The sequence below is a fragment of the Esox lucius genome, chromosome 18 (genome assembly GCF_011004845.1).
Source record: "Esox lucius isolate fEsoLuc1 chromosome 18, fEsoLuc1.pri, whole genome shotgun sequence".
Classification (NCBI taxonomy): domain Eukaryota; kingdom Metazoa; phylum Chordata; class Actinopteri; order Esociformes; family Esocidae; genus Esox; species Esox lucius.
This window is the reverse complement of record NC_047586.1, coordinates 10,743,823-10,758,527: the sequence shown is the minus strand read 5'-3', so window position 1 is coordinate 10,758,527 and position 14,705 is coordinate 10,743,823.

Genomic DNA, 14,705 nt, shown 5'->3' with positions numbered 1-14,705 from the left:
AAAAACATGAAGTGTTGTTACATATTTGTGGGTTTTGGCTCATGAATTGTGTGCGTGTGAGATCAAGTTGTATAGTTTAAATATGTGGGATCAGATGGCCCCACAAAAATAGTAAAACCTGACAAATCCTCTAGGTTATTGCTTAGATTTAGGGTAACACTTAAACACTGGGCATAGTGCTATAATTTGAGTTTGAAGTTCTAGAATTTCAGGTAAGATATAAAGGTTAGGTTATTGAGGTTATGTTTATGGTAGGGTTTAAGTTAAGGTTAGTATAAGGGTTCGGATTAGGGATAGGGAACTGATTTTCGGATTTAGAAAAACAATAATAGAAAAACAGTTGTGTGTTTGTGATGTGTACAAGTTGGGACCAGATTTCTCCATAAAGATGGTTAAACCGGACAAATTGACCCCCACAAAGGTTTTAGGCAAGTACCAACAGGAAAACAACTATTTCCAGCTTCTGGGTTAGGTTTAGCGTAAAGCTTGCCATTGGGCATAGTATTAAAGTTGTGTTCCTTTTTAGGTTCAGGCATAAATGTTAGGTTATTGACATTATGGTTAGGTTAGGTTAGATCAGGGATAGGGAACATGGATTCCTGGTTTTCCGGTCTTTACAAGGATAGAAATACAAATGTGTGTGTGTTCTACTGTAAATGGGATTTAAAATGTCCCAAAACTGTGGTTAAACCCAGAAAATGACATTTTTTCTGTCCCAATTTTAATAATGGCAGTTTTTGGGCTCAAGTGTTAGGTTTAGGGTAATGGTTAGATTTGGGGTTAAGATAAGAAGTCAGGCTAAACATTCTGGGTTTGGATTAGGGTTAAGGTTCATGGTGGTGAAAAGAGGAATCCATTTTGCTGTCCCCATTCATGCAGTGAGCTAAGTGTGTTTACCCGCATTCCTGCATGCTTCTATGTGTATTCATGTGTATGTGTATGTGTGTTTATGTTCATGCTTGCCTGGAATACCTATACAGTAATGTGAATAACATGGAAACATTTACATTGAGCTGGTCTAAAATCCCTACTGAACAGCCAAACCTAGTTTAATTTATAGTCCTCTAATACTGATTGCTCTTTTGGAGTTCATTCTGACTCCCTTTAACATCACAGTGGCTACCTATCACACACATCTTTCTAGTTTCCCATTTTACTTCTGTGTTTGACGAAGAGAGCGAGAATAATTCATTCATGAATAAACTTAAAGAAGGCTTTGATTAGCTGATGTACCTAAATATCATGTATGTGCTGTAATGGCGAACAATGCAGAACAGGTCCATTTGAGACACTTGTGTTGTTTTTCTCCTTCAAATCAATACAACCTAAAAGCTTACAGGGAATTTTCAAATTTTTCACACTGACTGTTTGCCTTCTGTCTGTGAAGTTAAATTGCTGAAAGGACTAGAAGAGACATCATGGCAGAATCGAGTAAATGGCCCTTAAAAGGCATAGAAACATGGCCGGCACAAAAGCTGTGACACAGTAAAACATCAATCGTCTAGTTGTAAAGCATGAAACCATCTCTAAGTCTACCAGGTAAAAGCATTTTATCCAGGGTTTGGATGATTCGTCACTTTGTGCTCTTGTTTTATGAATCAGACATACCTTGTGGGTTAGAGCTGCAGTCCGCCGGTAGGAGCAGTGTTGATTGTGGTGATTTGTAAATAGGGCACATCCTCATTTAACTTTCTGTTAATGAATAATGTAACGGTCTGCTCTGACTGAGGCATCTATGGTGTAATTTGTTCCACAGAAATTCTGTTTAGCTGGGACAGGCACTGCTACAAATGTGGACCAACCGAAGTAACTGGACATCTGTGAAATCGGGTGCAGGAAAAATGAGCTGGGGTGTACAGTGGCTATAGAAAAGAATCACCCCCCTTTAAAATAATCACATTTTGTTGCTTTGCAGCCTGAAATGAAGACAGACACAGTTTTTGTTTCATTCAGCTGTATTTACTCAGTGCAACTTATAAAATCCAAGTGAAAGATATAACACCAACATGTCATAAAAAAATTAAAAAACGTAATCACGGAATTGGAAAAAGGACCACGCCCTTGTGTCAGTATTTTGTGGAACCACCTTTTGCTTTAATTACAGCCTTTAGTCTGTTGGGATATGTCTCTACTAACGTCTAGACGTTGCAATATTTGACCACTCTTCTTTGCAGAACTGCGCAAGTTCAGTTAAATTTGATGGTGACCCTTTGTGGACTGCTGTCTTCAAGTCATTACACAGATTTTCAATGGGGTTTAAGTCCGGGCTCTGACTAGGCCAAACAAGGACATTCACCTTTTTCTCCTTCAACCACTGTGTGGTCAGTTTTGCTGTGTGCTTTGGGTCATTGTCATGTTGGAAGGTAAATCTTCTTCCCATTGACAACTTTCTGTCAGAGAACAGCAGATTTTTGTCAAGAATTTTACAACATTTTGCCCCATCTATTTTTCCTTCTGTCCTGACAAGTGCTCCAGTCCCCACTGCAGAGAAACAACCCCATAACATGATATTACCACCTCCATGCTTTACTGTAGGAATGGTGTTATTTGGATGATGAGCTGTTTTGGATTTTTGCCAGATATATCGTTTGGCGTTGAGGCCAAATAATTCAATTTTAGTCTCATCTGACCATAACAACTTTTTCCACGTGGCCTATATTGTTGTCACATGCACACAATGACCACTCTTTGTCATTAATTCCTGCAACTGCTTCAGAGTTGCTGTAGGCCTCTTGGTAGCCTCTCCGACCAGTTTCCTCCTGGCTCTTTCATCCAGTTTGGTGCAACGTTCTAACCCAGGGAGGGTCTGTGTTGTACCAAATACCTTCCACTTCTTAATAATAGACTTCACTGTGCTTCTAGGCACTGATAAAGCCTTAGAATTGTTTTTGTATCCATCTCCTGACTTGTGCCTATTCACAACTTTATCCCGGAGATCTTTTGACAATGCCTTGCCACCCATAGTTGATTGTTTTCTTCAGTTGCACTACCAAGGACTGAAATGCTTCAGGAAAAGCTTGTTTCATGCTGAGCTAATCAAAATGACCACAGCTGATCACAGCTGAAAGTCAATTGGCTTTGTGTGCTATTGAGAAGGTGATTAACTACACCTGGTGGGGTTTACAAGTCATTTTTAGGAGGGGGGTGATTCTTTTTCCAACTCAGTGATTCTGTTTTTTAATTTGTAAAAATAATAATTCTGACAAGTTGGTATTATATCTTTCACTTGGATGTTATACATTGTAAATAAAGCTGAATAAAACAAAAATTGTTTTTGTCCGTTTTCATTTCAGGCTGCAAAGCAACAAAATGTGATTATTTTAAAGGGGGGTGATTTCTTTTCTATACCCAGTGTATAGATTCTGTCTCGCCCAAAAAAGGCAATAATGAACTTCATTGTTAATCTCTAAAAATGTGTTTTCTGTCAAGGAAGAGGGATTTCATTCTATGCACAAAAGTCTGCCAACTCGTCCTCTTACCCAAGAACGTTTTTGTCTGTGTGTTGTTCATGAGACCCACTTCACTGGCTATCAGATCAACACATTTGTAATGTCTAGCTATGTACTAGGTCCTTGAATGCAGAGCAACAATTCATAAAATGTGAAACACTTCATTATAATTGTGTCAAGTAGTGAAATAGTGTCACAGTTGGGAGGATACCAGAGCGCTAGATTGTACGGGAAAAACCAACAGCCATGCTATGAAGGTGAGACGTTTTTTTCTGTCAACAGCAGAATATTAATACGTGGTGTTGGTGACAGAGCGGTGAGCACCAACTAGAGCTACGAGTTTCCCCAGCTGCCTGAGACCAGTCCATTGCTACCATAACTGTATTAGAGTCACTCACTGGTTTAGTCTGACGCCATTTAGACTAACTCCAAGAATGTTGTACAGGTCACTGAGGTCCAGCCAGTCTGAACAGACCCCAAGTTTTTGTACTAGTAATTGCTTTGGTGCAGCAACGCCTTCTTACATAAATTACACAATGTTCGGAGACTCAGGGAAATGCATTCCATGATGTTACTTTGAGGGGTCACAGTGATTCATTCCTATTCATCACATTAGAGTGAAAACATCCGGGAGTCTTCACTAGCAACACGATTAACCAGACATAAGGAATAATGTTACTATTCAAACATAATGATTCATTACCTTCTATCATGTGTGCCCATTTGCGAAAACAGTCATGCACCTTATAAATGTTGTTGAGACAATGGAATCATTGACTTATACCCTTCATTTCAGACAATGCTACGCTCTGTTAGGCTCAGATTAAATTACTGCCATCTGAAAGGACATGTTGGAGGAAACTAGCTCTGTCCTTGGATGATAGGATAGTCTGATTTGTTTTGCCCTGTTCTGTTGCTAGGCAATATCCTGAGAACGGGCTGTAGCTGCCCCTGAGCGGTGTGAACTGAAAAACGGACACATAATATCTCCGGACCCCCCATCTTAGTCAATGGTTTTACGCTGCAATAGTTTTTGCAATAGTTAGGGTCAGCCTGTCCTGTGTCAGTCCAAATAGTTCATGTTGAATTCATTTATTTGACGAGGGACCATGTTCTGACCCCATCACTGTCCACACCTTAGGACTATCTGGCCTAATAACTTCTATATGTATGTACCTTGTTCTCCTGGTTGTGTTGCAGATCTGCCTGATGATTCCTGCCCCCAGCCCACCTGGTCGTCCCTGTCCTTGTCCACCTGGTTGTGCAGCTGATCAGGTTTCCACCTAAAGACTATGGACACAGCCCACCTGTATTTAACGACCCTCTGGTCATCTTAACATGCAAATACATTAATGTGGCCCACAAAGGTCATGTTCTCTTATAATCTTATGGACCTTTTGGACCTGTCAGTTGGTAGGTGCTCTGTGCTATGTTATGGTTTAAACCGGGCATTGTTGTCTTGATGCTGGCGTTCCCAGCCCCTGCACACTAACCCCAGCACCCGCACAATAAACCCATCACCCGCACACTAACCCCAGCACCTGCACACTAACCCCAGCACCCGTGCCCTAACCCCAGCACCTGCACACTAACCCCAGCACCCACACACTAACCCCAGCACCTGCACCCTAACCCCAGCACCCGCATACTAACCCCAGCACCTACACACTAACCCCAGCACCCGCACACTAACCCCAGCACCCACACACTAATCCCACCCCGTTCCAGCAACTGGCCCCACTGACACCTAGATAGATTCTAGCAATCAGCCCGTTTGGTGAGGCAGCACACAGAAGTTATTTGAGAGAGCAGCGACAGCTCTCTGGGGCCTGAGTGAAACGGCCCCGTCTCTGCAGCTGGAGGACTGCTGCTACTGCCGAGCTGAGAGGCTTTAGAAGGGCTTCGATGATGCTTAACCACCTTCCTTATCTCATGGCATGAACTGGTCGCACTGTCATTTCATCAAGACCAGCAATCATTTTAACTCACCCCAATCTGCAGAACAGCCACTCCAGGCAAAGAGCTCCCTGACCAGGTCTGACCAAAGACAGAACCAGGATTCTTTGTCTGTTCAGGATGTTTCTTCTTGTTTAGTTTCTTATCACATTGTCAGAGTGTGTGTGATTGTTGGAAAGTTTTGTTTGCCAAATTCTGCTCAGTTAATAAGTGCCTTCACATCAAGATTCACATCAGCAGTGAATGTATTAATGAGATCAAATAGGAGACTGTCTTTATTTCTCCTACCCCAAGGTCATATATTGTCCAAGGGAATAAGCAGGGTTGTTAAATCTATACACCATTATTATGCCCGGAGAATGTTGCCTGGAGAGTGCAATGTATCTCTAATAGGGTTGCTGAGCTGTCAAAAATGAAAACGGAAGTTCCCCAAAATGTCACAGTGACTACACCTCAAGGAAACCTTGTTGGGCCGTCTGGAGGGTACAAGGGCATACTTAATCTAATGCTCACCCTTCCTGATTACAACGCTTTTAGGAAACCCATGAGACTTACACAGCTGCAGTTGTTTTGCTTTTGTTGAGGGAACAATAGATAGGGCATTGAAATGATGGATAAAATATGTTTTAAGAATTCAGCATTTTTGTGAATGTGGATTTAAAAACACATGTGCCCATGTCCCCATCACAACAATAGAGGAGTAAAAATGAAAAAGAAGATAAACTAATTTCAGGAAATGGCATCACACTATTGCTCTAATGAATATTCAATCCAATTCCTATGTTAGATCAGGTTGACAACAGCTGTTGCTGTGAAAGGAACATGTGTTACACAGCCAGAACACCAGTTTTAGGATGGCGTTCATCACCTTGGTGAGCACTCTTCAAGGCTGAGTCCAGAAAGTCGTGACACTCTGGTGAGTAAAGAAGGCTCATAGGTGTCACATGATCCCATCACAATGTTGAATAAAATAAACCATTATAAGGGCCGGATTCCCCATCAAAGTCACCTGACTGGAATGAGTTGACCCCTCCATATGACTTCCACTGCATTTGTATTTATGTAATTCCAGACATACAGTGGATATAAAAAGTAAGTCTACACAAATACCAGGTTCTTGTGATGTAAAAGAATGAAACAAAGATAAATCATTTCAGAACTTTTCCCACCTTTATTGTGACCTATACCGTGAACAATTAAATTGAAAATAAAAAAGGAAAATTAAAATTAAAATAAAAATTCAAACTCACAATAATCGCACACCCTTAAACTAATACTTTGTTGAAGAACCTTCTGATTTTATTACAGCACTCAGTCTTTTTGGGTAGGGGTCTATTAGCATGGCACATCTTGACGTGGCAATATTTGCCCACTCTTCTTTGCAAAAGTGCTCCAAATCTGTCAGATTGCGAAGGATATCTCCTGTACACAGCCCTTTTCAGATCACCCCACAGATGTTCAATTGGATTCAGGTCTGGGGTTCTTCTGGTGAAGCCATGCTTTTGTGTATTTGGATGTGTGGTTTGGGTCGTTGTCATGCTGAAAGGTAAACTTTCTCTTCATATTCAGCTTTCTAACAGACGCCTGAAGGTTTTGTGCCAAAATTGCATGGTATTTGGAACTGTTCATAATTCCCTCCACCCTGACTAAGAAAAACAGCCCCAAAGCATGATGCTGCCACCACCATGCTTCACTTGTGGGTATTGTGTTCTTTGGGTTATGTGCAGTGTTGTTATTGTGCCAAACATATCTTTAGCCAAAAAGTTCAACAATAACACATCTTCCCACATGCATTTGAGGGACTGTTTTTGCAAACTTCAGCCAGGCTTGGATGTGTTTCTTTGTAAGAAAAGGCTTCCATATTGCCACCCTACACCATAGCCCATTCATATGAAGAATACGGGAGATTGTCAGGAAAATGAACTTTATTTGTGATTAATCAGAATCACTTCAAAAGATGGCAGGTGTGTAATGACTTCTATTTAACATTTATTTGAATGTGATTGGTTTATTCTGAACACAGCCACATCCCCAGTTATAAGAGGGTGTGCAGACTTATGCAACCAGGTTATTGTTATTATTGTTATTATTTTCCCCCTCAAAGATTTGTTTGTTTTTCAATTGAATTGTTCACATTATAGGTCACATTAAAAGTGGAAAAAGTTCTGACATGATTTATCTTTGTCTCATTCTTTCACAAGAACCTGGCATTTTCACAGGGGTGTGCAGACTTTTTATATCCACTGTACATGTTCATGACCGTGCCATCCCTCACTGCAATATTATGTTGTATATTATCTCGCTACAAGGTGAAAGTACAGTACACAGCGATAAATAATTTCTCTCTCAGCTCTCATGGCTAAAGTCATGCTTTGGGCACATGGCCAGATTGTACACCCATGCACTGTTACTCATCACATGAGCGGTAATGTGAAGTTACCGACAGGTTAACAGTCCCTGATCAATATGCTATAATGTAGAAGCAGATGGACACATATACACACATGCCTGATAAAATTATAGAAAAGTTGCTTAGTTCTTCCTGAAATACAATTGTTATTAGTTGTCGCCGCTTGTGTTTCTTGGGTCATAGAGAATTCCTATTAAACTGCAACCTTAATTGAAATCTTGAATCAATTCCTGAAATGTACTATTGAATATGGAACACTAGTTAATATGGAACACTAGTTAATATGGAACACTAGTTAATACTTGTGTGATATGAAAGACATATCAGCAGGCTTCAAAACATGTCATGGGACAGTTTAGCTTAAATGGCTATTTAATGCAATTTGTACGTTATTGCGTCCAGTACTCCACTGATAATACAATCCCAAATAGTGTGCATGTCAGCAGTCATGTTTTTAAGATCAAGAGGACTTTCAGCAAAAATGCTGATTAGGCATAAAAGGCTAGTAACCACTGGCGTAGCCCCCTTTTCACTAGCACACACTCTGGGGTCAAGCAGCGAGACTGGTGTGTTGGTGTCTGAGTCTGACAACCAGCTCTCTCTCTGCTCACCACATCCAACAAGACAGATGAAGTCTGGTGAATCGGGTGATTCTTTCTATTGGCACCACTGTTCAGCTAATTGTCCATTAGCCAGCTGATGGTTTGTCCCTAACCTTGAGAGTTACAAAGGATGTTTTTATATTGGCTAAAGATAAAGGAATCGTCAATCAGTCCCCTGTTGTTATTTGCAGACAAGTGACAACTGATTTTGACTTATCTTGAATGCACATTGCGTCTTGCATCCCGTCTCAGGCCCCTTGTCGCCGTGGACAAGGTCATTACTGATTGATGCCTTCTGAAAGAGCTGCCGACTCAGCCCCTCCAATTAAAACACCACTTCAGAAAACTGATTAAGCCAGAACAGCCCACGGGGTGGACATGGTCAAATCAGGGTTGTCGTTTACACAGCACCCAGATAAATGTGCTGCTTCGATCTGTGACCGATAACACATAAAGCTCTACCCTTTTCAAAATTCTTATTACACATTATTCCAGAACAGTCAAGCATTAACACGTGAAAAGGCATTTAATTTATCTGTCAGGCGCCAAGATCACCTTTGCAACGGTTAGTGTTCCCTATTTATATTTTCATTCCTTTCTGATCCCTTGGATAATCCGATTTAGTATGCTGTCTCCACTAGTGCATGGGGCAGGGGTTCAGTATGTCGCCAAGGCTAAAACAGCTGGAGAGGGCCCAGGAAACTGTGTAGGATGAATTGTGTGCCCTGGAGGGTGTATGTGTGTGTGTGTCCTGCTGGGTGAGTGTGTATGTTTACGTGTCCTGCTGGGAGAGAGTGTGTGTGTTTGTGTGTCCTGCTGGGTGAGTGTGTGTTTGTGTGTCCTGCTGGGTGAGAGTGTGTGTTTGTGTGTCCTGCCCGGCGAAAGTGTATGTGTTTGTGTCATGCTGGGTGAGTGTGTGTGTGTTTGTGTGTCCTGCTGGGTGAGTGTGTATGTTTGCGTGTCCTGCTGGGTGAGTGTGTGTGTTTGTGTCTTGCTGGTTGAGTGTGTGTATGTTTGCGTGTCCTGCTGGGTGAGTGTGTGTGTTTGTGTCTTGCTGGTTGAGTGTGTGTGTGTGTGTGTCCATCTGGGAGAGAGTGTGTGTGTTTGTGTGTCCTGCTGGGTGAGAGTGTGTGTTTGTGTGTCCTGCCGGGTGAGAGTGTGTGTTTGTGTGTCCTGCCCGGCGAAAGTGTATGTGTTTGTGTCATGCTGGGTGAGTGTGTGTGTGTTTGTGTGTCCTGCTGGGAGAGAGTTGCTTGTGTCCTGCTGGGAGGGAGTGTGTGTTTGTGTTTTGCTGGGTGAGAGTGTGTGTTTGTGTGTCCTGCCGGGTGAGAGTGTATGTGTTTGTGTGTCCTGCTGGGTGAGTGTGTTTTTGTGTCCTGCTGGGCGAGAGTGTGTGTGTGTGTGTGTCCTGCTGGGTGAGTGTGTGTGTTTGTGTGTCCTGCTGGGTGAGAGTGTGTGTGTTTGTGTGTCCTGCTGGGTGAGTGTGTGTTTGTGTGTCTTGCTGGGTGAGTGTGTGTGTGTGTCCATCTGGGCGAGAGTGTGTGTTTGTGTGTCCTGCTGGGTGAGAGTGTGTGTTTGTGTGTCCTGCCGGGCGAAAGTGTATGTGTTTGTGTCATGCTGGGTGAGTGTGTGTGTGTTTGTGTGTCCTGCTGGGAGAGAGTGTGTGTGTGTGTCCTGCTGGGTGAAGGTGTATGTTTTTGTGTCCTGCTGGGTGAGTGTGTTTTTGTGTCCTGCTGGGCGAGAGTGTGAGTGTGTGTGTGTGTGTCCTGCTGGGTGAGTGTGTGTGTTTGTGTGTCCTGCTGGGTGAGAGTTTGTGTTTGTGTGTCCTGCTGGGCGAGAGTGTATGTGTTTGTGTGTCCTGCTGGGTGAGTGTGTGTTTGTGTGTCTTGCTGGGTGAGTGTGTGTGTCCATCTGGGAGAGAGTGTGTGTGTTTGTGTGTCCTGCTGGGCGAGAGTGTGTGTTTGTGTGTCCTGCTGGGCGAGAGTGTGTGTTTGTGTGTCCTGCTGGGTGAGTGTGTGTGTGGCCACAGGGGGACGGATAATGACAGTGATGATAATTGGCAGAGAGAGGGTGACATAGGGAAACGTGTCCCCTCACTGGCCTGGGACTCTGTTGGGTCTGTGTTCACTGCCACTACGGACAGAGACGTGACCATGGATGAGTGTGGAGGATTATATTAGGAACACAGAACAAAGGAAGAAGATGACATCAGCATCATTTCAACATGGTTTATTTATTCCTCCCACAGCAGTGGGATTATCTGCCAAAGTCAAGCACACTGCTATCACTACCAAGCCCCAGAGCACGAGAAAGTCACAGATCTTGGCACTACAGTACACACTCATCCCAGTTCTTCCAAACTCCTCCCTGCTCATCCTCTGTTGGGAACGCCACAGAAAAGAATCCTCTGCTTCATCCCAGACTCAGTGGGACAGGGACATGGGCTGTAACCTTACAGCACAGCCAGAATTAGCTTCATGCTGATTTCTATAAAGGAGATAATGAATTATGCAAACATTAAGTAATTCAAAACCCATGAAAATGACCTGAAAAGCAATAGGAATTTTCTGAGCCATTTCATTACCAGATGTATCTTGCTTTTTTCCCCCCTAATATTCAGAACTTGGAGCAAATTAAGGCGAGTTGAAAGCTTCTCTGGTGGCTCTGATCCGAAGAACAGTTAGACAGTTATAGACCGCAGAGAAGAAACTAAGGAATGGGAACATCTGACAGAATGAATAAAGAAGAATGAAGAATGTAATTTCTTCAAGTTCATTTGTAGGAAGTCACAATAAACACTAGGAAGTCAGAGTAAAAATAAACAGTAAAAACAAATCATCTATATTTAAGCCCTGCCATGGACCCTAGCGTGAAACGTGCGATGTGTCTCTTAGGTTGTTATCATAACTATTTGATTGGCCTATATCAGGCCTAGAGAGCTGCATTTCCAATACAACAGCAGTAGTTCTGCTAGATGCCAGTTAATCCTCTTTAATGCCTGCAATCCCAGTTGCTTCAACAGCTGTGCGACTGTGGCTCCCAGATTAGGACACTACCCACAGAGCGCCATTATGCACAGCAGCTGCAACTGGAGCGCAGTTCATCCCTACACTGCAGTCTCAGTCATTCCGCATAGACATGTTTTTTCCCTCCTGGGCGAATGTTTAATGAGTATTTCAGTACAAAGTCTCACCAGTCCAGGAAACATAAGCAGAACGATACAATAGAAACAGAGTGCAAAACAAGTGACGCAAAGGTTTAGGAAACACTGCTGAGGATACAGAAATGTTGGCAATGAATAACTAATATATACGAATCATCATCGATAAAAAATTGTATAATGGCCAAATGCAGTGAATACCCTTTGGTGTTTTGTAGTAATTATACACCAATATTACATTTTAGCCTGTTACATGAATTACTTCTCCCTTTAGAATGAGCCACATGGTCATGTTATTCATGGACAGAGATTGCCAGAGTTTGAAAGACTCTTAGACCAAGTAGAAAAAGATTCTGTGGTCTGAAAACATCCTGAAAATCCTGAAAACATCCTGAAAACAACATCCCTACCGTGAAACATGGGGATGGCAGTATCACGTAATGGGGATGCTTCTAAGCGACAGGGACTGGGAGACTGTTCAGGACTGAGGGAAGGATGAACAGAATGAAAATACAGACAGATCCTTGAAAAACACCTGACCCACAGTGCACAAAACCACCGACTGGGGTCAAGGTTTCGCTTTCAGAACAAGAACGACCCAAAGTCCAGAATCAAGACAGTGCTCATGTGGTTTTGGGACCAGTCTGAGAATGTCCTTGAGTGGCCCAGTCACAGCCTGGTGCTAAATCGAAAATATAAAATGTGGATAGGGTTGTAAATTGCTATATATATATATATATATATATATATATATATATACCATTCTGTATATAAATCACCATTTGAACATATTTTACAATTTAAGATGATATTGTCATATTAATTTATTTGGCATGTAATAGGCACTGACTATAGGATTGGATTTGTCCTTTCAAATTCTGTGCTAACCTTTGAATCACAAGTTGAGACTTTCGACCATATAATGAACAGCTTTTTCTCAGGTTGAAATTGAAAGATTAATCCAAGTTTTTATACTAGCAAGATAGATAACAGTAATACGGTTCTGTCTGATCTACCCAAAGATACATGTGAACTGCACAACCCGCATGAACACCGCCACTGACCTCGACTGGACAGAGCGGACACACAACACCAGTTTTAAATTCTCTGCATTGACTACCTGTGTGTTTTAAAATAGATATAATTGCTATCCTTACCTCAAAGCTTTTTTTCTCTCTCAACACCCCCACAAATGAACCAAAAGCTGACAAACAGAGGCACAACACCCACCTAGAAGGCACCAAATTGCTGGAATGACCAAACTAATAATAGACACAATCTCATAGCTGTCTGTCTATTGCTGGGTTGTGCTGCCCCCCTGTGTCCTTATTTCACGTTTTTCTGGATGTTATTCTGTCTCTCACTGTTCAAAAAAACCTACTGATGAAATAATCCCTTCACAAAATGTGTGTTTGGGAGGCAATGTTTAGCCTGTTTGTAGTCCTGTACTACACCGTGTCAGATTTGTGTGTGTATGCGCCTCTTTTTATGTGTTTATTCACTTGTTCACTGTATATTCTATGCATTGGTTACCGGTGAGTTGACAAACAGATTTAAGCACTATCCTCACCCTAACCCCTTCACTCCACCACTGAGCTCCCAGACATTGCCAAAAAACAAAACACCAAATTCTTTGTTAGTTGGGTATATTTTGTCATAGTTTCTGCAGGCATAAGAGAGCTGTCATTGTATTGTCTTAATTTTTTTTGGAGTCTGTCAACATGATGACCAAAGTGGTGTCAATAAAATAAAAGGAATCCCTTATGAGAGTAGAAGACTAGAATAATTATCACAAAGATTGACAAAGCGCTAGTCCTGTTCACAAAAAACAGTTTGGAATATAATTAAAAGAAGGAAAACACTGGTGAGTTCGGCAATAATCACAAACAGCCTGGTAGGTCAAGGAAGACAATCTAGTATCCTCAGCATAAAGAAAAATACATCCAAACTGTCAAACAGATCAGGAACATTATAACACCAGCTGAACAAAAGAGGCTGCATTACAAGTTGAAAACTATGAGCCACTTTAAAAACAGGATTGCCAAGTTACAGTAAATAAAAGAGCCTGCCAAATTCTGGTAAAATGTCCCATTAAAGATGTTAACATGTACCAGAGTGTTTGTGAAAGGAATGTTTGGAGAACAATAAGGTTCCTAGCACACCATCTCTGTAGAATATGGTGAAAGGGATGTTCTGACTGGGCATGTATGGCTGGAACTGGCTATGGCAGCAGCAGAATAAAATGTACAGAAACATTTTCGGCTGAAAACAATAGAATGCCTCAAAACTCAATGGACTGTACAGCAAAACAATGGCCCAAACATACTGTCAAAGCAGTAGGGAGTTTTTGTCTTTCCTTTGCTAAAGATTTGTAAAATATTTTCAAAACTTTGCAAACTAAAATAACTCAAAAGACAGACCAGTCCTGACAGAACATTATCAGAGAAGATACCCAGTGTGTATTGAGCGTGCATTAAGCCGTGCAGTGCAATTAACCAGACCAAGCACAAAGCAGACCAAGCACTAAGCTGGACAAAGCACTAAGCAGACCAAGCACTAAGCTGGCCATGCACTAAGCAGACCAAGCACTAAGCGGACAAAGCACTAAGCAGACCAAGCATTAAGCCGACAAAGCACTAAGCAGACCAAGCATTAAGCCGACAAAGCACTAAGCAGACAAAGCACTAAGCAGACCAAGCACTAAGCTGACAAAGCACTAAGCTGACAAAGCACTAAACTGAAAAAGCACTAAGCTGGCGAGGCACTAAGCAGACCAAACACTAAGCTGACAAAGCACTAAGCAGACCAAGCACTAAGCTGAAAAAGCACTAAGCTGGCCAGGCACTAAGCAGACCAAGCACTAAGCAGACAAGGCACTAAGCTGGCCAAGCACTAAGCAGATCAAGGCACTAAGCTGGCCAAGCACTAAGCAGACATGGCACTAAGCTGGCCAAGCACTAAGCAGACCAAGCACTAAGCTGACAAGGCACTCAACTGACAAAGTACTAAGCTGACAAGGCACTCAGCTGACAAAGCACTAAGCAGACCAAGCACTAAGCTAATAAGGTCTAATAATTATTTATGTCATAAAGTATGTGAATTGTTGAAAAGAAAATGATTGTCCCTAG